This window comes from Chlorocebus sabaeus, chromosome 2 (genome assembly GCF_047675955.1).
Source record: "Chlorocebus sabaeus isolate Y175 chromosome 2, mChlSab1.0.hap1, whole genome shotgun sequence".
Classification (NCBI taxonomy): Eukaryota; Metazoa; Chordata; class Mammalia; order Primates; family Cercopithecidae; genus Chlorocebus; species Chlorocebus sabaeus.
In genome coordinates this window covers 16,688,450-16,714,063 of record NC_132905.1, presented here as the reverse complement: position 1 = coordinate 16,714,063, position 25,614 = coordinate 16,688,450, and the positions used below count along the sequence as shown (strand labels likewise).

Here is a 25,614-nt window from a genome sequence, read left to right as displayed (position 1 = left end):
GCAGCTTTTATCTTTTATACCCAGGAATAGGAACTGAAATGTATGTAGATCAGGACACAGGGAAGAGAATTTTACTGGAATAAGAGGGTAGAAGACAGAGCAAGAGTCTAGACTATCAAGCAACTGAAGTATGGATAAGATACACACATAGAATTAGAAAGATAATGGTTGAAATGAAAATTAGAGTCAGATTATGAAAATCTTTGGGAGCCCCATGCGAAGTTTAGTTTAGAATTTTAGACAACAGACAACAATGAGAGATTTCAGGCAGTCAAGCAGGCTGGGCGCAGTGGCTCAAGCCTGTAATCCCAGTACTTTGGGAGGCCGAGGCAGGCATATCATTTGAGGTCAGGAGTTCAAGACTAGCTTGGCCAACATGGTGAAACCCTGTTGTACAGAAAAATACAAAAATTAGCCAGGCATGGGGCACACACCTGTAGTCCCAGCTACTTGGGAGGCTGAGGTGGGAAAATCGCTTGAACCAAGGAGGCAGAGGTTGAGCCAAGATCACGCCATTGCACTCTAGCCTGGGCGAGAGTGAGACCCTGTCTCAAAAAAAAAAAAAAAAAAAAAAAAAAAAAATTGCCAGGCGCAGTGCTCACGTCTATAATCCCAGCACTTTGAGAGGCCTGGACGGACGAATCACTTGAAGTTAGGAGTTCGAGACCAGCCAACATGGTGAAACACCATCTCTACTAAAAATACAAAAATTTGCCAGGCGTGGTGGCACATGTCAGTAATTCCAGCTGCTCGGGAGGCTGAGGCAGGAGAATCGCTTGAACCTTGGAGGCAGTGGTTGCCATGAGCTGAGATAGCACCACTGCACTCGAGCCTGGGTGACAGCAAGACTGCCTCTCAAAAAAAAAAATTACCTTATGATTTTTTTACTATAGTGAAACAGTACAGAGTAAAAAGAGATGGGAAAGAGAAGAAACTGAAGCAGCAGTCAATTTCCTTTAGTTCTATTCCATCTTCTCCAAGTATTCCCTAATCCAGTTGAAAAGGACTTTTCTTTCTCTGAACTTCTGAACCACCTGCTTATGTTGATGCAATTATATTTTCTTCACTTTTTTTTTTTCTTGCTCTGTCACCCAGGCTGGAGTGCAGTGGTGTGATGTCATCTCACTACAACCTCTGCCTTCTGGGTTCAAGCGATTCTCCTGCCTCAGCCTCCCTAGTAGCTGAGATTATAGGCGCTCGCTACTACACCGGGCTAATTTTTGTATTTTTAGTAGAGACAGGTTTTTGCTGTGTTGGCCAGGCTGGTCTTCAACGCCTAACCTCAGGTGATCTGCCTGCCTCGGCCTCCCAAAGTGCTGAGACTACAGGCGTGAGCCACCGCGCCTGGCCAATTATACTTAGTTTTCAACTAGATTATAAACTTCTAGATCACATAGGGATTCTAACAGTCACAATACTTAGCACAGTTCTTTGAAAAACAGTGGTACTGAATAAAAACATTTAAATGATTTAAAGAAGGATTGTCCAGTCCTCGGGCAATTTAGAAAACATGGAATGTACGCTAAGGCTGATATGATTTTCCTGGGACAACTCTATGAGGGAGACACAGGTCCCAAACAAATCCCTAGGATTATTTAATTTTAACTCCATTTCCAGGTAGAAAAACTGACTTGAGAGTTGAATTCTAAAAACTTTCACATCCAGGCCAGCCATGATGGCTCACACCTGTAATCCTAATACTCTGGGAGGCCGAGGTGAGAGAATTATTTGAGTTCAGGAGTTCATTACAAGTCTGGGCAACACAGGGAGACCCCGTCTCTGCCAAAAAAAAAAAAAAAAAAAAAAAAAAAATTAACTGGACATGCTGATGTGCACCTGTTGTAATCCCAGCCATTCAGGAGACTGAGGTGGGAGGATCGCTTAAGTTCGGGAGTTCCAGGCTGCAATGAGCCATGATTTCACCATTCTACTTAGCCTGAGGAACAGAGGGAGAACCTGCCTCAAAATAAATAAATTAGAACTTTCACATCCAAACACCAAGCATTTTGGGGCACCTAAAAGAAACATAACTGGGGGAAAAAAAAAAAAGGAAACCTAATTGAAAAAAAAATAGAGGATTTTATTTTTCTTCTTTCTTTCTTTCTTTTTTTTTTTAGGCAAAGTTTTGCTCTTGTTGCCTGTGCAGGCTGCAGTGCGTTGGCACGATCTCGGCTCACTGCAAGCTCCACCTCCCAGGTTTTCAAGACATTCTCCTGCCTCAGCCTCCCGAGTAGCTGGGATTACAGGCATATGCCACCACGCGTGGCTACTTTTGTATTTTTAGTAGAGAGGGGGTTTCATCATGTTGGTCAGGCTGGTCTCAAATTCCTGACCAGTCCGTGCCTGGCCAATAGAGGATTTTTAAAGCTTATAAAAGGATTGCTCTTTACCTTCAAGAAATAGACAATTTGAATCCACCCTACCAATCAATAAATACTGACTCACACGCACATGAACAATTAAGATTCGTATAAGAAATGACTGGCGCGGTGGCTCATGCCTGTAACTCCAGCACTTTGTGAGGCTGAGGCAGTCGGATCACTTGAGGTCAGGAGTTTGCAACCAGCCAGGCCAACATGGTGAAACCTTGACTCTACTAAAATTACAAAAATTAGCCGGGCGTGGTGGCAGGCACCTACTCAGCAGGCTGAGGCAGGAGAATCGCTTGCAGCTAGGAGGTGGAGGTTGCAGTGAGCCGAGATTGTGCCATTGCACTCCACACTGGGTGACAGAGCGAGACTCCATCTCAAAAAAAACTGAGCGCGGTGGCTCACACCTGTAATCCCAGCACTTTGGCAGGCCGAGGCGGGCGGATCACTTGAGGTCAGAAGATCAACACCATCCTGGCCAACATGGTGAAATGCTGTCTCTACTGAAAATACAAAAATTAGCCAGGTGTGGTGGCGCGCGCCTGTAGTCCCAGCTACTCAGGAGGCTGAGGCAGGAGGATCACTTGAACTCAGGAGGCGGAGACTACAGTGAGCCGAGACTGTGCCATTGTACTCCAGCCTGGGTGACAGAGCGAGACTCCGTCTCAAAAAACAAAAAAGAAATGATATTTTTAGTAGTGGTGTTCTGGTAAATTTACTTACATGAGATGGTACCTGAGATGGGCCCAACAGCTAGACTAGAAAGCAGTGGAGAAACAAGGGAGAAGACGGAGAAAAAACAGCATGTCTGAAACCAAGGGAAAAAAGTCTGAAAGACTGAAAAAGACAGTGATAAGAACTGAGTATCAGGTTAAGGAATTTGAAGCCGGGCATGGTGGCACACACCTGTAATTCCAGCACTTTGTGAGCCCACTTGGGAGGATTGTTTGAGACCAGGAGTTCAAGATCAGTTTGGGCAACACGGCGAGACTCTGTCTCAAAGAAAAAAAAAAAAATTTTTTTCTGTGGAGACGGAGTCTCGCCGTGTTGCCCAAGCTGGAGTACAATGGTGCGATCTTGCTCACTGCAACCTCTGCCTCCCGGGTTCAAGCAGTTCTCCTGCCTCAGCCTCCCAAGTAGCTGGGATTATAGATGCCCACCACCACGCTCGGCTAATTTTTGTTTTAGTAGAGCTTGGGTTTCACCATATTGGTCAGGCTGGTCTCAAACTCCTGGCCTTGTGATCTGCCGGCCTCAGTCTCCCAGTGTGCTGGGATTACAGGTGTGAGCAACTGTGCCCAGCCAAAAAAAGAAAAGGCCACGGGTTGTCAGTGGCTTCAGTGCTTTTGGACTACGCCCTTGTTTACACTGACAACAAGGTGGTATTGGAGTGTTACAGGGTCATGGGAGAAGACTTTCAATTATCAATTATAGGTTTTAAATTTACCCTGGCTTTTAAAGGAATAGGGTACACTGTTTTCTCTTTACTACTTCTCTCTCTTTCTCTCTTTGACTCCCTCTTTGTCTCTTTGTGTCTCTGCCTCTGTTTCTCTCTCTTTCTCTTTCCTCTCTGCTGGTCTTTCCCTGCCTCTGACAGCCACTTAAGCTGCTGTTCTCCCCTCTCCTTCTCCTTCCCCTAGGGGAGGGACCGGTGGGAGTGGAGCTACTCTTTCTTCCCCTGAGAAGAAAGGAAAGGGGAGTTCTGAATATTTTCCTCACTACCAGAAGTTTGTGTGAGATTCAACCCCTCAAACCAGGGATTTCTTGCCTTGCCTGCCCTGGAAGGCTCAACCCCTCAAACTAGGGGGTGTCTTACCTTGCTGCCCTGGAAGGCTGACCTGTTTCCTCCCTTTCACCCTCTGAAGATCCCTTGTGCTCTTCGCACTTGTGTTGTCCTCTCTGGCTGCTCCCCCAAGGGAGAATTAGGCCCCTCTTAGCGTTAGCGTACTGGTATAAATCCCACAGCAGGATCTGCCCTAAGCCATATGAGGTAGCTAGGGAACCGCGGAGGGTACCCGGTACTCACTCCGTCTGGATTTGTCATAATCCACACGAACAATACCGCAAGTAGGGTTGTTTGTGATCATTCACGCACACATACATTTAGCCCTCCAGAATTTGACCACCAAGGAAGTACTTTACTGGCTCCCACAGCTTCTCCTTCCTTTGTCTGTGCACAGAGTTATTGCCGCAGTATGTGAGGATCTTTTACCTAGGTTGCCGGCCAGTTTCTTTCCGTTGCTGAAAGCCCGGGTTATTCCTTGCACTGGGTGGGTCCTGATTTCTCACCCCTGAGGCTGCCACAAGGGGGCGGGGTGCACCTCCTCACAAGAGAGAATCAGAGACTGCCCCTGGAGGGGAATATAATCACGGTCGAGCCCCCAAATTGGTATAAAGTTTCGGTGCCACAAAATAAACAACACTCGAATATAAGATTTTCTTTTTTTTTTTTTCTCAGCAAGGCAATTTACTCTTATAGAAGGGTGCACCCTCACAGATGGAGCAATGGTGAGCGCACACCTGGACAAGGGAGGGGAAGGGGTTCTTATTCCTGACTCACATGCCTCTGCCGCTGTGTCCTTCCCCTATTGGCTAGGGTTAGACTGCACAGGCTAAACTAATTCCGATTGGCTAATTTAAAGAGAGAGCTGGGGTGAGTGGTTTGGCGGGAAAAATGGCTATGGCAGAGCAGGAAATAGGAATGAGTCAAGGTGGAGAATGAGTCAGGGTGGAGCAGGTAATCGGAGTGAGTCAGAGTGGAACAGGTGATTGAAAAAAGTTGCTCTACAAGGAAGTTAAGTTTAAAAGTAGAAGGCAAAGAATTGAACATACTGACATTTTCTTTGAAGAGAAATTTAGAACTCATATCCAACACTCTGGTACCATACCATATAGATTATGGAAGTCTTGAAATCAGATAGAGTAATTCTTCTAACTTTATTCCTTTTCAAGTTGTTTTGGCTATTCTAGGCCCTTTGCATTTCCATGTAATTGCTAGTATCAGCTTATTTCTGTGAAATATCTGTTGAGATTTTGATTGTGATTGCATTGAATCAGTTGATCAATTTGGAGAGAATCGACATCTTAACAGTATTGTGCCTTTGTTTCCATGAACACCTTGTATATCTTTTCATTTATTTAGGTCTTACTTAGTTTCCGTCAGCAGTGTTTCATAGTTATCAGTGTACAGATTTTTTTTTTTTTTTTTTTTTTTGGAGACAGAGTCTCGCTGTCTTCCAGGCTGGAGTGCAGTGGAGTAATCTTGGCTCACAGCAACTCCACCTCCCGGGTTCACACCATTCTCCTGCCTCAGCCTCCCGAGTAGCCGGGACTACAGGTGCCCGCCACCATGCCTGGCTAATTTTTTGTGTTTTTAGTAGAGACGGGGTTTCACCGTGTTAGCCAGGATGGTCTCGATTTCCTGACCTCGTGATCTGCCCACCTCGGCCTCCCAAAGTGCTGGGATTGCAGGCATGAACCACTGTGCCTGGCCTTTTTTTTTTTGTTTGTGGTTTTAAGGAGGAGAGAGTTTAATAGGCAAGAAGGAAGGGAGAAGACGGAAGAAGCTGCCCCGTACAGAGACAGAGGGAGGCGGAGCTCCAAAGCCAAAAGAGGAAGTCCCCGCCTGCCACAGATACCAGCCAGGTATATATGCAGCGGCTGGAGGAGGCAGTGTTTGATTTACATAGGGCTCAGGGGATTGGTTTGACTAGACAGGTCATTCATATAGCCGGTGAAAAAGCTGACCCTCCCACCCTAGCCTTTTAATATGCAAATACAGGGGCGCCATGATGTTCTACACACATGGGGATATGTGGGGGAGGCCATGTTGCCAGAACTTTTGGGGAAAGGGCAAGAAGGCTGGGGCAATCTCCATGTTTAGGTGGACCCAGCTTCTAATGGTCTGTATTTGCATATCAAAGGTTGTTGGCCTGGCTCTAAGAGCTGAGGCTTTACAAGAAACTTTTCCAGAGATGCTTTAAAAAAACGAAAACTTGGCTGGGCGCAGTGGCTCACACCTGTAATCCCAGCACTTTGGGAGGCCTAGCATTTTGGGAGGCCGAGGCGGGCAGATCACGAGATCAGGGAATGGGTAGACCGTCCTGGCTAACATGGTGAAGCCCTGTCTCTACTAAAAATACAAAAAGTCAAAAAAATTAGCTAGTCGTGGTGGCGTATGCCTGTAGTCCCAGCTACTTGGGAGGTTGAGGCAGGAGAATGGTGTAAACCCGGGAGATGGAGCTTGCAGTGAGCCGAGATCGCGCCACTGCACTCCAGGCTGGGCAATAGAGCGAGACTTCGTCTCAAAAAAAAAAACCAAAACAAACAAACAAAATCCCACGAAAACTTCCCAAGGATCCCTTTTCCTACATTATTATCCACTGTGGAGATGCCACACTAACTGCTGTTAGGGGGTTTTGGGTGATGACTCTTTCTGGCTACTTCCTGCTGGAAAGGGGCGTCAAATGGGAAACAGCAGCTAGGGCTCCTGCTGGGGTTGATCTAAGGGTCCTTGGAAGATGGCTGGCGTGTCCATATGTGGTTCAGTTTACAGCACCATTTGGAGTTTGATTGCTTCTAGGCGAGAAGAAACAATTCGAGTTACAGTATCAAGTACATAGGGTCCAAATATCAATATAAGACTGTATAAGCAAGAGAGTGCTTAATGAAGGGGTTAACCAATTCCATAAAGAAGACTGGAATTTATTAAAGAGGGGTTGTAGCCACTCGGGGCTGAAGCCGGCATTTTCCCTGAGCCTGTCAATTTTCATTTTTAAGTACCTGTAGATTTTCCTCTACTTTACTAGAGGTGTTAATCCCAAAGTAGCATGTTTCATTTAAAACTACATTACTAAACCCAATAAAAAGTCTTAGCGAACTCAGCGATAATAAAACTTTCATGCTTCCTTTTTTGTCAACTATTATCCCTGCTACAAGGATAATAATTAAGCAAAATACTACAGCAGTGGAAACTCTGTGTAATATTTCAGTTAGAAGGTGCTACCATGTATAACCCTATTGCAAATAGTAGAGTGAGGACAGCAATTCCCACAAGTGTGATGTGGTAGGTAATTTCCATAGCCCATGCTAAAGCATTTTCCCAAAGAAGAACGGTTCCGGTTAACTTCAGAACTTAAAATCCCCTTACTAATTAAGTACTGTCTTAATAGGAGCCAGAATAGATGGCCTAAAGGAACGTAGGAACCGAATGGTCATTTTCCTGTCAGTGGGACAATATTAAGACTAAAATTTGTCTACGGAAGACATTTTACTCCTAACTGGTAAAAGCAGAAACTTGCTGTTCCCAGAAGAGGCCTAGAGCCTGATTTCTACTAGGTAGCTTAGAAATGCCATGTGCTCGCCAGAATGTAGAGAGAGAGACGTTTATTGAATTACTGCCTGCCGGGATTTGCGATCTTTTCTAACATACCTGTTTCCCTGAACTGTAAAGACTCCTGCGTGTTAGACACACAGAGAGGGGATAAGAGACCGAGGATAGAAAGAGAAAGAAAGTTTGGCGACAGGGTAGCTGGAAGAGAGCCTTGAAATTAAAGAACAGATTTAAAGTTGAAATCCATTCCATACTCACCACTCTGATGATTAAATTTCCTTTCCCGGCCCATGCACCAAAATGATATGGCTCTGATGAATGGGGGAACACCAGGGTTCTTGGTCGTCTTGCCAGTTTAGATAAAATGATATGGACACACGTGGAGTGGTTTTAAGGAGCAGAGAGTTTAATAGGCAATAAGTGAAGGGAGAAGTGAAGGGAGAAGAAAGAAGCAGCTCCCTGGTACAGAGACAGAGGGAGGGGGCTCCAAAGCCAAAAGAGGAGTCTCCCCCAGTGTACAGATCTTATCAAGCTTCTGTCAGATTTATCAGTAAGATATATATTTATTTATTTATTTATTTATTTTTGAGACAGAGTCTTGCTCTGTTGCCCAGGCTTGAGGGCAGTGGCGCGATCTTGGCTCCCTGCAACCTCTGCCTCATTCTCCTGCTGCAGCCTCCCCAGTAGCTGGGATTACAGGCATGCACCACCATGCCCAGCTAATTTTTTAATTTTTAGTAGAGACGGTGCTTCACCATGTTGGCTAGGCTGCTCTCGAACTCCTGACCTCAGGTAATCCACTTGCTTCGGCCTCCCAAAGTGCTGGGATTACAGGCATGAACCACTGCTCCTGGCCAGTTCCATATTTTTTAATGGATTATAAATAGTATTGGTTTTTAGATTTCAATTTGAATAATTTATTGTTAGTATATAGCAATGCAGTTGATTTTTGTATTTTTGTCTAATGTATTGTAACTTTGCTAAATTAATTTTAGTAGCTTTTACGTAGTGGGCTTAGGATTATATATATAGGTGATCATGTCTATGAATAAAGACAGTTTTATTCCTTCCTCTCCAGTCAGTATACCTTTTTTTTTCTTGCTGTATTTTATGGCGAGTACTTCTGGTACAGTGTTGAGTAGACATCTTTGTTTTGTTCTCAATGTTCAGGGCAAGTATTAAAATGTTATAGGTCTGATGATCTGCTTTGTTTTAGTATATTATTGTCTTTTGTAGAATTTCATATAAATCTCATGTAATTGTAATCATAAAGTATGTTGTGTCAGGCTTCCTTTTTTTCTTTATGTATTTTTTTGTTGTTGTGTCAGACTTCTATTGCTTAGTCTAATTTCCTGAGATTCATTCATGTTGTTGCATATATAAGGAGTTCTTATTTTATTTCTGAGTATACAATATAGTATATAGACAATATATATGGCGGTTTATTTACCAGTTGAGCAACATTTCTTAGCTATTATGAATAGAACCGTTGTGAACATTTGCATATAAACCTTAGCATGAGTGGAAGGTTTCATTTTCTTGGACACGTACCTAGGAGGTGGAATTGCTGGATCATATGGTAAATGTATGTTTAACTTTATAAGGAACTGTGAAACTGTTTACCTGTCTGTTCCATTTTGTGTTCTCACCAGCAATATAGCCAAGTTTCAGTTATATAATCTCACGAACACTTGGTATTAATATTCTCCTATGTTTTAGCCATTGTGGTAGATATGTAGTGGTATCCCATTGTGATTTTAGTTTGAAATTTCATTCAGCTTCTTTGGTGAAGTGTCTGTTCAGATCTTTTGCCTCCTTTCCTTTCCTTTTCTCCTTCCCCTCTGTCTTAAAAATCAGGTTGCTTTTCTGTTTCTGAATTCTTAGAAAAAACTGAGTTCTTAGGGAAAAAACATTTTTTTTTAATGTTCTCCATATCCATCTTTTATTAGATATGGTTTGCAGATATTTTCTCCCAGGCTTTGGTGGTATGATCCTAATTGATCAGCTGAGTCTTTGTAGTAATGCTCCATTTCTTGGTCATATGTATATTTTGAGGAATAGCAAGTGTTTTAAAGCTCAAAATAATAGTTATGCAAACATATACTACAAACTGCATTCTTTAATCCATATATATGGAAAGGAAAACCTAGATTGTTAATCTGGAGCGTGTACATTCTGGGTTTTTATTTTTTGAGACTGAGTCTTGCTCTGTCGCCCGGGCTGGAGTGCAGTGGCCAGATCTCAGCTCACTGCAAGCTCCGCCTCCCGGGTTCACGCCATTCTCCTGCCTCAGCCTCCCAAGTAGCTGGGACCACAGGTACCCGCCACCTCGCCCAGCTAGTGTTTTTTTTGTATTTTTTTAGTAGAGACGGGGTTTCACTGTGTTAGCCAGGATGGTCTCGATCTCCTGACCTCGTGATCCGCCCGTCTCGGCCTCCCAAAGTGCTGGGATTACAGGCTTGAACCACCGCGCCCGGCCTGGAGCATGTACGTTCTTAAACATGGCAAGGTCTACTGTATTTAAATGGCTTAGAGCTTAATCTTTTTATGTCTCTAATAAAAATGAATACATAATTCCTTGTCTGTTTCATTATTTATTATTACAAACTAAAATGAAAAACAGTGAATATATTGGTCTGGTACAAACCTAATGAAAAGTTACCAAAATAAAAAAAAAAAACTTAATCTTGCCTACGAGCTTTTGCTATTGTTCCCTCTCTAACCCTCAGTGAAAAACTCAATCTTTATGGCTTACCTGTATTAGTGTAGAATATATTCCTTTTGCATCAAGTATGTACACATACTGTCTTCTCTTTATTCTTGCTATGGGTAACTGTTCTATTGACTTGAATTAGTTTTTGAATGCTTGCTGTATAAGCTAATGAGAAAAAAAAATCAGCTTTACAATGTGCTGTTTGTCACATTTAGCATTTATATTAAATTATTGTAACACTATATTACCTAAGTATCTACCTGGAAACTTTTTTTTTTTTTTCCTTTTTTTTTTTTTGAAATGGAGTTTCGCTCTTGTTGCCCAGGCAATGGTGCAATCTTAGCTTACTGCAACCTCCGCTTCCTGGGTTCAAGCAATTCTCCTACCTCAGCCTCCCGAGTAGCTGGAATTACAGCCACCACGCCCAGCTAAGTTTGTATTTTTAGTAGAGACAGGGTTTCTCCACATTGGTCAGGCTGGTCTCGAACTCCTGACCTCAGGTGATCCGCCCGCCTTGGCCTCCCAAGGTGCTGGGATTACAGGTGTGAGCCACCGTGCCTGGCTGGACACTTTTTTTTTTTTTTTTTTTTACTCAGGGCGATACTTAACTCACTTTAGTTGTTTGTTTATTAAATTTTTTTTTTCCCCCCCGAGATGGAGTTTCACTCTTGTCACCCACACTGGAGTGTGGTGGTATGGTCTCAGCACTGCAACCTCCACCACTTGGGTTCATGTGATTCTCCTGCCTCAGCCTACCAAGTGGCTGGGATTATAGGCACCACCACGCCCAGCTAAATTTTGTATTTTTAGTAGAGACCGGATTTCACCATGTTGGCCAGGCTGGTCTTGAACTCCTGACCTCAGGTGATCCACCCACCTTGACCTCCCAAAGTGCTAGGATTACAGGTGTGAGCCACCGCGCCCAGCCTCTAAAAAAATTTTTTTTGGGATGGAATCTCTGTCGCCCAGGCTGGAGTGCAGTGGTCTGATCTTGGCTCACTGCAGCCTCTGTCTCCCGGGTTCAATTGATTTTTGCGCCTCAGCCTCCGAGTAGCTGGGACCACAAGCTTATGCCTCCACACCTGGCTAATTTTTATATTTTTAGTAGAGGTGGGGTTTTGCCATGTTGGCTGATCTGGTCTCGAATTCTGACCTCAAGTGATCCACCGCCTCAACCTCTCAAAGTGTTGAGATTATAGCCATGAGCCGCTGCGCCTGGCCTTACCTCAATTTATTTAACAGTCCCCTCACCCAAATGTGAAGATGATAAACAATTCTTTTCTGTCTGAATTATTCTTTCTCTCATTCTGGAATTTTGGAACATTTTACAACTTACATTTAAGAAGGCTACTTTAAAAAGAAACAGTGGAAATTTCCACCTTTTAAAAAAACTTAATTTCTGGTCTATTAAATGCTTTGCAGGAAGAAAGAAATATGAAAAAGAACCGCAGACATTCTGGATGTCAGCCTGTGAAATTTTCCACTATTTCCCATAATAACATGCAGGCATGCTTATGCTGCTGGATTCATTGCAACTGCAGTTGCACTCTGAGTGGAATTTGAAGCTACTCTGTCAGTGATAAAATGGCATCTGGCCAGCTTTTAATGAGCAGTGCGTGTATTTTTCACATCCAAGGTATTGTATGTTTGTTTCACCTCTGCCAGAATAGTGTGGCCATAAACACTGAAATTGTAAAATTATTTTAAAAACTTCTGATTCCAAAATTCCTGATTGTTTTTAGATGATTTTGATTGTTTTATTTCAGTAGATTATGTATCTGAGAAGATATATAATCATGCTTTTAGTTACAGTGCTGCATACATAAAATTTTACAGGGTTTTATACTACAGAAGAATGATGGTAAATTAAAGTTTTAAAAGGATTTGTATAGAGGAAAAAATTGAAACAAAGTTTTAAAAAGATTTGCATAGCTCAATATTTTGGTTTGATTCAATACATTTTTAATGATTTAACTATTTTATTTTATTTTATTGTTTTTGAGACAGAGTCTTACTCTGTCGCCCAGGCCGTAGGGTGGTGGCACGATCTCAGCTCATTGCAACCTCCACCTCCCGTGTTCAAGCATTTCTCCTGCCTCAGCCTCCCAAGTAGCTGGGATTACAGGCTCCCGCCACCATGCCCGGCTAATTTTTGTATATTTTTAGTAGAAACAAGATTTCACCATGTTGGTCAGACTGGTCTCGAACTCTTGACCTCAAGTGATCCACCCACCTTGGCCTCTCAAAGTGCTGGAATTATAGGTGTGAGCCACTGTGCCCGGCCAACAATTTAACTATTTTAGGTTCCTGTTAATCTTTTAAAATGTCAGTACACTTTATATTAAAATTGATACTGTGTTTTTGTTTGGCTCCTTGAAATTTAAAGGCAAACATGGTATTATCCAATTTTTCTAATGACGTAAGTCCAGGTTGCCTAGATCTGTAAACTGGCGTAGCAGTAAGGTGAAGAGTAGATTACAAATACATTGTAATTATCTACCCTGTTTCATCTTTCATCTTTTCCATGGCTAATGCCTAACAGTGGTATTAAGGAATAAAATTGAGGAATTTGGCTGGGTACAGTGACTCACGCCTGTAATCCCAGTACTTCGGGAGGCTGAGGGCAGGCGGATCACTTGAGGTAAGGAGTTCAAGATCAGCCTGGCCAATGTGGTGAAGCCCTGTCTCTACTAAAAATACAAAAATTTACTGGATTTGGTGGTGGGCGCTTGTAATCCCAGCTACTTGGGAGGCTGAGGCAGGAGAATCATTTGAACCCAGGAGGCAGAGGCTGCGGTGAGCCGAGATTGTGCCACTGCACTCCAGCCTGGGCGACAGAGCGAGACTGTCTCAAACAAACCAACAAACAAAAAGAAATTGAGTAATTCAAGATTTATAAATTAACCTTTAAACTGCACTTTTGCAGAGAGGAATTTAAGGGTTGAAAGTGATGAAACAGATGTATTATAGATATCTTTGTGTGTTTTTACATTTGCACATCACTTACATTTTGGAAGTAAAGCCATATTAATGCAGAAGTATCTCTCTTCTGGACTGTCAGGGGCTAGATTTGAGCAAGAACAGTGTTGTGACATAACAGTGTTCTCCACCCCTTCCCTGTGATCTGCTCCTCCCTTGTACGGTAGCATCCTTCCTCTTGACCTTTCCTGTATCTATAACTTTTCTCTTGACCTCTTCATGCACTTCCCCTTCTCAACTTTCCTTCAGTCTGCAACTGTCTTATCCCTTCCCTCAGCCTAAATTTCCATCTGGCTTGTAACCTTTTTACCTCTGTCAACTTTCCATCCTTCAGGTCCCTCACTTTTTCTGGTTTCTAACTGTTAACCAAGTCTTTTCTTTACCTTTGGAAGCTTCTTTACTGCATGTGTTCTCTGCTACTGTCAGATTGATTTTTGTTTAGTCCTTGACCCCTCAAACATGTACATCCTCACACTCTTCAAAATCCTTTAACTTTCATTTCTTCTTCCATGCTTTAATTTATTCTGCAAAGATTTATTGAGTGCTAGCCATGTGTTGGCTGTTCCCTAGATGTTAGGAATATACCAGTGACCAGAATGGCTATGGAAAAAAAACTTTGTAGGGGGACTTGTGTGTGTGTGTGTTGTGTGTGTGTGTTGTGTGTATTGGAGGGTTTACATTTTAGATATCATGGTAAGCTTTGCTGAGTAAGTAATACTTAAACAAGGACACCAGGAAGTCAGTAAGCCCTGAGAAGATTGGGTTGGGGTAAGGTTGGGATGGGGAGCATTCTGTGTAGAGAGAGCTACCTGTGGAAAGGCCCTTTGTTAGGAGCATTCTTAGTGAATTTGAAGAGCAGCAAGGTGACCAGTGTTTTGGAGCACAGTGTTTGGAGGACAGTGAACAAAGACGTAAGTAGCAAGAGAAATCTGAGAGGTAACAGTGAGGCCTTGCAGACAGTTGTAAGGACTTCAGCTTAAAAAAAAATTCATTTTAAAAAAAAATAGCATAATAGCATATAAATGCATGGTTTCCATTATTTTCCTTTTGAGATGGGATCTCATTATATTGCCCAGGCCCAGGCTGGTCTGGAACTGCTGGGCTCCCAGCTCAGCCTTATGGGTAGCTTGGCCTACAGGTGAGTGTTAACACATGCAGCTAATTAAAGAAATTTTTTTTTTCTTGTAGAGACAGGTCTTGTTTTTTTTTTTGCCTCGTCTACTCTTGAACTCCTGGCCTGAAGCAATATTCCCATCTCAGCTTCCCAAAGTATTGGGATTACAAGTGTGAGCTACCATACCTGGCTTCCTGCAGGTTTTTAATTGTATTTTTGGTTATTCCAGAAAAATCCTTCAGCTGGGCACGGTGGCTCACACCTGTAATCCCAACACTTTGGGAGGCTGAGGCGAGCGGATCACTTGAGGTCAGAAGTTCGAGACCAGCATGGCCAACATGGTGAAACCCCGTCTCTACTAAAAATACAAAAAAATTAGCCACAGGTGGTGGCAGGCGCCTGTAATCCCAGCTACTCAGGAGGCTGAGGCAGAGAATTGCTTCAACCCGGGAAGCGGAGGTTGCAGTGAGCCAGGATTGTGCCCCTGGACTCCAACCTGGGCAACAGAGCAAAACTCTGTCTCAAAAAAAAAAAAAAAGAAAAAGAAAAAAAATTAACTGGGTGTGGTGGTGGGTACCTCTGTAATCCCAGCTACTCAGGAGGCTGAGGCAGGAGAATCGCTTGAATTTGGGAGGTGGAGGTTGCAGTGAGCCGAGAACATGCCACTGCATTCCAGCCTGGGTGACAGAGCCAGATTCCATCTCAAATGAAAAACAAAAAACAAGAAAATCATTGATTTTTTTTTCTTTTTCCTCTTCAAATTAAAGCTTTTCTTTTTTCTTTGGTTGTGAAGGTGATTAATTCATGTTTATGTGGAAAACATGGAAAATCCAGAAAAGTACAAAGAAAATAAGGATTACTACTAACCGCATCATCCATTATTATGGATTATGTATGTATATCTTTCCAGTCTTTTTTTCTTCGTTCTTGTACACGTACGCAGTACCTTGTACGGTATATGGGTTTAGCAGAGAGCAAATTAACTCTATCAGGGTCTTCATACCCTCTAGCAGTCTTATGAAGAGTAGCCTGTAGAGTGCAAGAGTAGAAGCAGTGAGAGCTAGGCCAGGGGCAGTGGCTCACACTTGTAATCCTAGCACTTTGAGAGGTTGAGGAGGGTGGATTGCTTGAGCCCAAGCGTTTGAGACCAGCCTGGGCAACACAGATCCTGTCTCTACGAAAAATTCGGAAATTAGCTGAGCATGGTGGCAGGTGCCTGTGGTCCTAGCTTACTGGGCAGGCTGAGCTGGGAGGATTGCTTGAACCCAGGAGGTTGAGGCTGCAGTGAGCTGTGGCTATGCCACTGTACTCTAGCCTGGGCAACAGAGCAAGATCCTCTCTCCAAAAACAAATGAAAAAACAAAACACACCAAAAAAAACCCAGGATCACCTATTAGAAGGCTGTTAGAGTAATCCATGTTGGTTTAGGCTATGATTATGGCAAGAGAGATGATAAGTGATCAGATCGTATGTATCTTCTTTGGAAGGTGGAGCCAACAGGATTTTGTGATGGTTTCAGTGGGGAAGAGGGGGAAAGAGCTATCCCTGAGAAGAATCAAGCATAATTCAAAAGTTTTTGGCTTGAGCAGCCAGAATTGTTTGGCTTCATTTTCTTGTCAAACTACCCATCCAAGGCTCTTTGTTGTTTCCTTCCTGTCCATTTGAACTCGTGATTTTTTTTTAATAAAAGGCAAAAGATTTATTTGCTCTACAGAGAAACCAAAGCATGAACTTGTGATTGTTTCTTTTACCAGGCTTCTAGTTTGTACTGTCCAACTTGGTACTTGGTACCCACCACAAGATATTATATATAACAAGTGTTTCACTAGCATTAGTCTCCCTAACTGGGTAGTGAGCATCCTTTTACTGGATCATGCTGAATTTGAATCTTTTCAGGGACCTGTAACTTTCTGAGTACATTGTGGACATTCAGAAAATGTCTATTGATTGTACATTTTTCCGGCTTAAGAACAAGATATGAAAAAACCTCAAAGTCATCTAAAGTAACTGTCTGCTTTTACTTTAGATGACTGACGTCTTTTGAGAATGAGGTGTTTGGGCCAGATGAGCTGGTTCACACCTGTAACCCCAGCACTTTGGGAGGCTGAGGCAGGCGGATCACTTGAGCTTAGGAGTTCAAGAGCAGTTTGGGCAACATGGCGAAACCCCATCTCTACCAAAAATATAAAAAATTGTCTGGGTGTGGTGGCGTGCACCTGTAGTCCTAGCTACTCAGGTGGCTGAGATGGGAGGATTGATTGAGCCTTGGAAATGGAAGTTGAAGTGAGCAGAGATCACGCCGTTGCACCAACCTGGGTAACAGAGTGAGACTCCATCTCTTTTTTTTTTATTATTAAAAAAAAAAAAGGTGTTTGGATAGTTATTTTCCTTATATCCAGTGTAAGAATCATTACAAGGTCTGGCTGTGTTGCCCAGGCTTGTTTCTTTTTTTTTTCTTTTAAAATAATGAGCATTATTATTATTAGTTTTTGAGTCAGGGTCTTGCTTTCTTGCCAGACTTGAGTGCAGTAGTGCAGTGGCACCATCATGGCTCACTGCAGCCTCAAACTCCAGGGCTCAAGGAATTTTCCCACCTCAGCCTCCTAAGTAGCTAGACTCACTTCTTCCATGCCTCGTTGCTCAAACCCCTAGAGGGAGCATGCAGACGGGCAGGTGGTAGGGAGTATTTTTGGGCTCTGACCCCACAGCAGCATCTAGGGTTGAGTGTTTATAGCTCCTGAAGCCCCAGTGGCCTTGTGTTACAGTGTGCTCTTTCAGTTTCGCCATCTGTAGGTGGCTTGTGTTAATCAGTTGAGTTAGACCCTCTGCCTTATCTCAGGGATAGAGGACTCTCTGTATCCCAGGTTCTTGCCCTGGTGTACTGGAAAGATTGGATCACAGACGGGCTTGGAGAATGAGTGCAAGGCTTTTTTTTTTTTTTTTTTTTTTTTTTTGAGACAGAGTCTTGCTCTGTTGCTAGGCTGGAGTGCAGTGGCGCAATCTCTGCTTACTGCAAGCTCTGCCTCCCAGGTTCAAGCGACTCTCCTGCCTCAGCTTCCCGAGTAGCTGGGATTATAGGCATGCACCACCACACCCGGCTAATTTTTGTATTTTTAATAGAGACGGGGTTTCACCATGTTGGCCAAGATGGTCTTGATCTCCTGACCTTGTGATCCGCCCACCTTGGCCTCCCAAAGTGCTAGGATTATAGGCATGAGCCACCGTGCCCGGCCGAGTGCAAGGTTTTATTGAATGGTGAAAGTAGCTCTCAGCAGATGTATGGGGAGCCATAAGGGGGATGGAGTGGGAAGCTGGTATTCCCCTGGAGTTCGGCTGCCCAGTGGCCGGACTCTACTCTGACCGCCCCTACCAAATTCCACATCAACTTAAATGTAGATGACTGGCTGGCGTCTGCTGGTGTCTGTTAGTGTACTCTTCTGCTCCTCTGTTCCTCTCGATGTCCAGCCGCTTGTGTGTGTGTCCGCTTAAAGTTTTATGGGCACAGGATGAGGGGGCATAGCAGGCCAAAAGGCAACTTTTTGGGTGCGAAAACAGAAATGCTTGTTCACACTTAGGTCCGTGAGCACAGGCCCGAGGGTGGAGCCCTCACCATGGACCCTACCCTTCTCTACCCAGCACGCACTTCCCTGCCCTACTCCGGTATCAGGACTACAGGTGCACACCTACATGCCCAGCTAATATAAATTTTTTTTTGTAGAGATAGTGTCTTGCTACATGGACCATGTCTCAAGTGATCCTCCTGCCTTGGCCTCCCAGAGTGTTGAGATTACTGGCATGAGCTCCCCACCATCTGGCCAATGAACGTTAATGCTTACCTGGTATATGCAAAACACCCTAGGAGATAGAAAGTTTTGCAAGAAAAGGTCCCTGCCCAAAAAGGAGCTTATTTTTTGGTGCAGACAATATATCCTATATACATTTTGTCTCCTTTTACAGGATAATATTGTGTTATCATTTACTGCAAAACAAATTGTTGTCATGCCTTTGTCATTCTAAAGCTTGTAGGGGCTCTTTGCCTCTTTATTAAGTGATGATTGATGTCTCTGCTTTGAGTTCTTATTTATTTATTTTAAAAATAGAGATGGGTCTCACTTTGTTGCCCAGGCTGGTCCCAAACTCCTGGTTTCAAGCCATCCTCCTGCCTGGGCCTCCCAAAATCCTGGGATTACCGGTATGAAGCCGTTGTGCCTGGCCTCATTGTTTTTTTTTTTTTTTTTTTTTGAGACGGAGTCTCACTCTGTTGCCCAGGCTGGAGTGCAGTGGCCAGATCTCGGCTCACTGCAAGCTCCACCTCCCGGGTTCACGCCATTCTCCTGCCTCAGCCTCCCGAGTAGCTGGGACTACAGGCGCCCGCCACCTCGCCCGGCTAGTTTTTTGTATTTTTTAGTAGAGATGGGGTTTCACTGTGTTAGCCAGGATGGTCTCGATCTCCTGACCTCGTGATTCGCCCGTCTCGGCCTCCCAAAGTGCTGGGATTACAGGCTTGAGCCACCACGCCTGGCCTTTTTTTTTTTTTTTTTTTTTGAGACAGAATCTTGCTCTGTCACTCAGGCTGGAATGCAGTGGTGCAATCTCGGCTCCCTGCAACCTCTACCTCGTGGATTTAAGCAATTCTCCTGCCTCAGCCTCCTGAGTAGTTGGGATTACAGGTGTGCACCACCACACCTGGCTAGTTTTTTTTTTTTTTTTTGTATTTTTAGTAGAGATGGAGTTTCACCATGTTGGTCAGACTGGTCTCAAACTCCTGACCTTGTGATCCACCCGCCTCGGCCTCCCAAAGTGCTGGGATTACAGGCGTGAGCCACTGCGCCCGGCCTGTTTTGTTTTCAGCAAAGAAGTTCTTCATATTTATAGATGCTGTCTGGATTATAGGATATGCTATCTATCCATATACAACTGAGTTCTCTACATTTCCTTGGTCTGGAAGGGATTGAATCTTTTAGACAAGGAGAAGGAAAGTTGGTAAAAGTAGTGCTTTTCAGTTAAGTTCTTTACTTGTAGAGTTGTAAATAACTTATCTGAGAAGTAAATTGAGGATAATTTACTTTTGCCTGTGGTCACCACTTCTACGTCGTAATGGAGTGTTTTTCTATAGAGAGGTTATAGAATGTAACTCAAACATTTTTATGATAATCTTGGGGGAAGTGTTGAGATTATAGGTGTGAGCCATTGCACCTGGCCTATTTTATATTCTACTAGGAAAGAAAATGTAAAACTGCCAAATTAGCTACTTCAACAAATGACCACCTATAAAAACCAAAGGGTTTAATAGGTTTTTTGTTTTGTGTTTTTTTTTTTTTTTTTTGAGATGGAGTCTTGTTCTGTTACCCAGGCTGGAGTGCAGTTGGCACGATCTCAGCGCCCTGGAACCTCTGCCTCCCAGGTTCAAGTGATTCTCCTGCCTCAGCCTCCCAAGTAGCTGGGGACTACAGGTCCTTGCCACCACGCCCGGCTAATTTTTTCTGCTTTTAGTAGAGATTGGGTTGCACCATGTTAGCCAGGATGGTCTTGATCTCCTGACTTCGTTGTGATCTGCCCGCCTCGGCCTCCCAAAGTGCTGGGATTACAGGTGTGAGCCAATGTGCCTGCCTTTTTTGTTTTTTTTTTGAAATAGAGCTTCACTTTCTCGCAGGCTGGACTAAAGTGGCTCGATCTTGGCTCACTGCAACCTCCACCTCCTAGGTTCAAGTGATTCTCCTGCCTCAGCCTCCTGAGTATCTGGGATTACAGACGCCTTCCACCATGCCTGGCTAATTTTTGTATTTTTAGTAGAGACGGGGGTGTCACCATGTTGGCCAGGCTGGTCTTGAACTCCTGACCTCAGGTGATCCACCCACCTTGGCCTCCCAAAGTGCTAGGATTACAGGCATGAACCACCGTGCCTGAACTAATAGGTTTTTAAGCTCCAACTCTGGGGGAAAAAAACCCAAGATGATTAAAAATGTCCCATTTAGATGATCTTTAGTTGACTTGACACAAGTCTTTGGGTCTGGACTGCTATAGTAATTCATGATGTGGTTTTTTAAGGCACCACATTAGAAGCAAAGAATAATATTAATTTATTTGGGTTAGAGAGTAGTGGTGAACCCGAGCTTGTAACATTCTGTTTAAGAGAGTTTGATGTTCCAGTCTGTAACTGCAATTGGAAGAGCTTTGGAAAAATGATTTGTGAACATGTAAGATAATTTTTAAAAACATAATTTTCTCTGCCTCCTGAAAGAAGTTTGTGTTTCGTAAATAACCAGCATTATTACTGTTCTTCTCTTTCTTTTTTTTTCTTGAGACAGAGTCTCACTCTGTTGCCCAGGCTAGAGTGCAGTGGTGTGATCTCAGTTCACTGCAACCTCTGCCTCCTGGGTTCGAGTGATTCTCCTGCCTCAGCCTCCTGAGTAGCTGGGATTACAAGATTACAGGCGTGTGCCACCATGCTGGTCTAATTTTTGTATTTTTAGTAGAGACAGGGTTTCCTCATGTTGGCCAGACTGGTCTCAAACTCCTGACCTCGTGATCCGCCTGCCTTGGCCTCTCAAGGTGTTGGGATTTCAGGCGTGAGCCCCTGCGCCCAGCCACTATTCTTCTCTTTCAGATGAATGTAAGAGATGTTTAGTTTTCAGAAACTGGAGAAGATGTTATATTCTCCCTCTTCCCTGTTAAGTTTCAGCATCTGTTCTGGCTGTTTTACTTTTTCCCAAACCTTTTACTTAGAGCAAAAACTTGGATGAATTGATTTCAAGACTTCACTTTGCTTTTGGGTAAGGTTTTCCTTAGTGGTTTGCCTAAGTTGTGTTTTAGTATCTTTCTTGGGTTGCTTAGTTTTTTCAGCCTTTGGGACAATCTGTTGACTTAGTTGTGAATTTTGGCTTTTCATTTCTTGTGCCATAGAATTTGTGTGTGCTGCCAGGCGTGGTGGCATGTTCCTGTAGTCCCAGCTACTTGATAAGGGGCTTGATAAGCTACTTGATAAGGTGGTAGGAGGTAGCTTGATCCCAAGAGTTTGAGGCTGCAGTGAGCTATGGTCATGTCATCGTACTGTATGTAGCCTGGGTGACAGAACGAGACCCTGTCTCTAGGAAAAAATAAAATAAAAGTTGTGCTAATAGAACATAAACTCTGAGGGCTGGGAGTTATCTGTTTTGTTTACTGCTGTATCCTTAGTGCTCAGAATGGTGGCAGACTCAGAGTAGGTACTCAAATATTTGCTGAATAAATTTAGAGTAGCAGTAGCAGGTTTTTATTTATTGAGCACACACTGAATGGCAAAGTACTAAGCTCTTTGAATGGATTTGGTGGTTTTTCCATATTATAGCTTGTTTTCTGTCCATATGATAGTTTATGAGTGGGTGTGAGGGAGGAAGGAGGAGATGAAGCCAGAGTTGTTGAGGGTGCTGCTACCTATTACTAAATTTCATCAAGTTTAGGATACCATCAATTATAGAACACAACATTATTTTACGTATTACTAGGTCTCAAACTCCCGGCCTCAAGTGATCCACTGCCTCGGCTCCCCAAAGTGGTGGGATTACAGGTATGAGCCACTGCACCCGGCCTATTTTATGTACTACTGGGAAAGAAAATGTAAAACTGCCAAATAAATAATTGGATACTGTCAATAGCATGACATATTCTGAATTTGAAGATGTAAAAATATGAACAAACCCCCAAATATTTAAGGGATACTAGTTTTACATAAACTCTCATTTAACAATCATGAAACCTTCTAGAGGTTTCTATCTTCATTTGAGAGAGGAGGAAATTGAAGCCCATGGGTTAATTACATAAGCTGTCCAGGTAGAGGATCCAGATTGAGGTCTCTCAGATTTCAGAGGCCGTGCCCTTTTTACCACCCTACATTGCCTTAGGAGTCAAGGAAATAAAATAGTACATTGGCCTGTCAACTTTGGCTTGAAGATACTTAGTTGGCATGGCTTTAAGCATTTTCTTTGTAATTGATTTTTCCTATTTTTCCTTAAAATCAAATTTCTTGGCCGGACGTGGTGGCTCATGCCTGTAATCCCAGCACTTTGGGAGGCCGAGGAGGGCGGATCATCTGAGGTCAGGAACCCCGTCTCGACTAAAAATACAGACATTAGCTGGGCATGGTGGTGGGTGCCTGTAATCCGGCTACTTGAGAGGCTGAGGCAGGAGAATCGCTTGAACCCAGGAGGTGGAGTTTATAGTGAGATGAGACAGCACGATTGCGCTGAGCAACTAGGTTGTTGCTCAGGCTGGTCTCGAACTCCTGGCCTCAAGTTACCCCACTGCCTTGCAAGGCCTCCCAAAGTGCTGGGATTACTGGCAGTAATCCTTCATACCATTTTGAAGCAAATACTAGACATTATATAATTATATAATTTCCTTAAGTATCTATAAAAGATACACCTGTCATAAGCAAACTATACATTGTTTCATCTAGAAAAACTACATTAATTTCTTAGTAGTGTCAAATACACAGTCACTATTCAGTTTTCTAGTTCTCTCTTCTCATTTTTTAATTAGTTGGAATCAGATTCAAACAAGATGCAGACATTGCAGTTTGGTTTTTATGCATCCCAAGTCTCTGTTAGTATAGGTTTTCTCTTCCATCTCTTTTTTCCTTCCAATTTATCAAATTATTTTTTGCCCTGTAGAGTTTTTTTTTTGGGAGGGGCAGAGCTGTGTCACCCAGGCTTGAGTGCAGTGCTGTTATCATAGCTCACTGTAGTCTCAAACTCGTCAGCTCAAGCGATCCTCCTACCTCAGCCTCCCAGGTAGCTGGAATTAAAGGTGCACACCACCATGCCAGCTACATTTAAAATTTCTTTTTTGTGGAGAACGGGCCCTTGCCGTGTTACTCAGGCTGTTCTGGAACTCCTGGCCTCAAGTGATTCTCCTGTCTTGGCCTCCTAAAGTGCCAGGATTAGAGGCACAAGTAACCATGCCTGGCTTCCTGTAGAGTTTCTTACTGTCTGGATTTTGCGGAGTATATCTTTATGGTGGTCTTTCATTGTGCCCTCTGTCCTCTCTCTCTCTCTTTTTAAAATGGTAGTTAGCTTTCAAGTCTTGATCAGTTTCTGGTTCAGTTATTTTTGACAAGTGTATTAATTATCTGTTGCTGCGTAACAAATTGTCTCCAATCTTGACATCTTAAACCAGCATTTATTGGTCCCAGCACCTCAGGAGGCTGATGTGGGAGGATTGCTTAAGCCTGGAAGTTTGAGGCTGCAGTGAGCTGTGTTTGCACCTGTGAATAGGCAACTCCTAGGCAAGACCCTGTCTCTAAAAAATAAACATTGGCTAGGCATGGTGGCTCACGCCTGTAGTCCCAGCACTTTGGGAAGCCCAGGTAGGTGGATCATCTGAGCCCAGGAGTTTGAGACCAGTCTGGGCAACATGACGAAACCTATACAATCTATACAAACATTATACAAACTATACAAACACTATATATCTATACAAACTATACAAACTATAGTTTGTATACAAACACTACATCTATACAAACACTACAAAAATTATCCAGGCATGGTGGCACATACCTGTAATCCCAGCTACTTGGGAGGCTGAGACAGGAGGGAGGATCTCTTGAGCTGGGAGGTGGAGGTTGCAGTTCGCTGAGAACATACCACTGTACTCCAGTCTGGGTGACAGCAAGACTTTGTTTCAAAACAAAACAAACCTCCCAAGCTCCTTAGTATTTATTATCTTCCACAGTTTCTGAAGGTTAGCACTCTGTGAGTAGCCTACCTGGGTGGTTCTGGTTTTAGTGCTCTCAATGGGTTGCAGTCATCTGAAGGTTTAACAAAGGCTGGAGGATTTGCTTTCGAGGTGGCTTACTCAGTGGCCATTGATGGGAGGTCTCAGTTTCTGCCTGAGTGTCCTAAAGGTACTGCCAGAGCTAGTGATCAGGGAGAAGGAGAAAAGGACGAGAGAATTTGAAATGCCTTTATGACCTCAGAAGTGACAGCTTGTCACTTTTCTTTTGGTCACATAGACCAACTTTGATACAGTGTGGGAGGGGACTGCTTAAGTTCATCAATACCTAGAGATAGGTGTCGCTGGCGATGACATCTTGGTGCTGGCTACTACAGTGAGACTACTTCCCAGGGAGTGTGGTTTATCAGAAGACACATACCTGTTTTTCTTTGAGTTGTTAATATTAGCAGATACTGTAAATAAAAACTTTTTCTTTCTGTTTTTTTTTTTTTGGAGAGAGTCTTGCTCTGTTGCTCAGGCTGGAGTGCAGTGGTGTAATCTCTGCTCACTGAAACCTCCACCTTCTGGGTTCCAGTGATTCTTCTGCCTCAGCCTCCTGAGTAGCTGGGACTACTGGTGCGCACCACCATGCCTGGCTCAGTTTTGTATTTTTAGTAGAGATGGGGTTTCACCATGTTGGCCAGGCTGGTCTCGAATTCCTGACCTCAGGTGATCCGCCTGCCTTGGCCTTCCAGGGTGTTGGGATTACAGGCGGTGAGCCACTGTGCCCAGCCAAGAAAAACTTTTTCTAATCAAGTATTTGGTTACCTCGTGTGGGTAAAGTTTACATAGGAAAGATGGGATTATGTTAGACTCTCTTTATTTACTAGTATTTAAAATAACAAGTTGGTTTACTAGTGTTCTCCTGTGTTAAAAAAACCGTTTTTTTCTCAAAGTTTTTAAAAAAACTTTATTTTGAAATAATTTTAGACTTTTGGGAACGTTGCAAAAATAGTAGAGTTTTCCTGTATACTCCACCCAGGTTTCCCAAATTTAATAACTTGCATGGCCATGTTATAGTGATCAAAACTAAGGCTAACACTGGTGTAATACTGTTAACTAAGTAGCACATATTGTCAAATTTTCACGATTGTGTGTTTTTTTTTCTGTTCCAGGATCCAATCCTATTCTTTATTAATCTCTCCCTTTTTTTGGGGGGAGTTATTTTGTAATTTTTCAAGTATTTTTTTTTTTCAGTTAGGTGTAGCATGTCCATGATAATATATCTTTATTTGTCCTTATTCAATACTACTTTTTTTTTTTTAAGGCAGGGTCTCACTGTCACCCAGACTGGAATGCAGTTGTGCTGACAAGGTTCACTGCAGCCTCAACCTCCTGGGTTTAAGTGGTCCTC

The 25,614-nt window shown here is 43.2% G+C and overlaps 1 protein-coding gene across 4 annotated transcripts in view; it reads left to right on the top strand.

Moving 5' to 3' along the window:
* The window catches only part of NCOA3 (nuclear receptor coactivator 3), a 154,368-nt gene that overhangs the window by 14,541 nt on the left and 114,213 nt on the right, over positions 1 to 25,614 (top strand). The gene's annotated exons all lie outside the window — the stretch shown is intronic.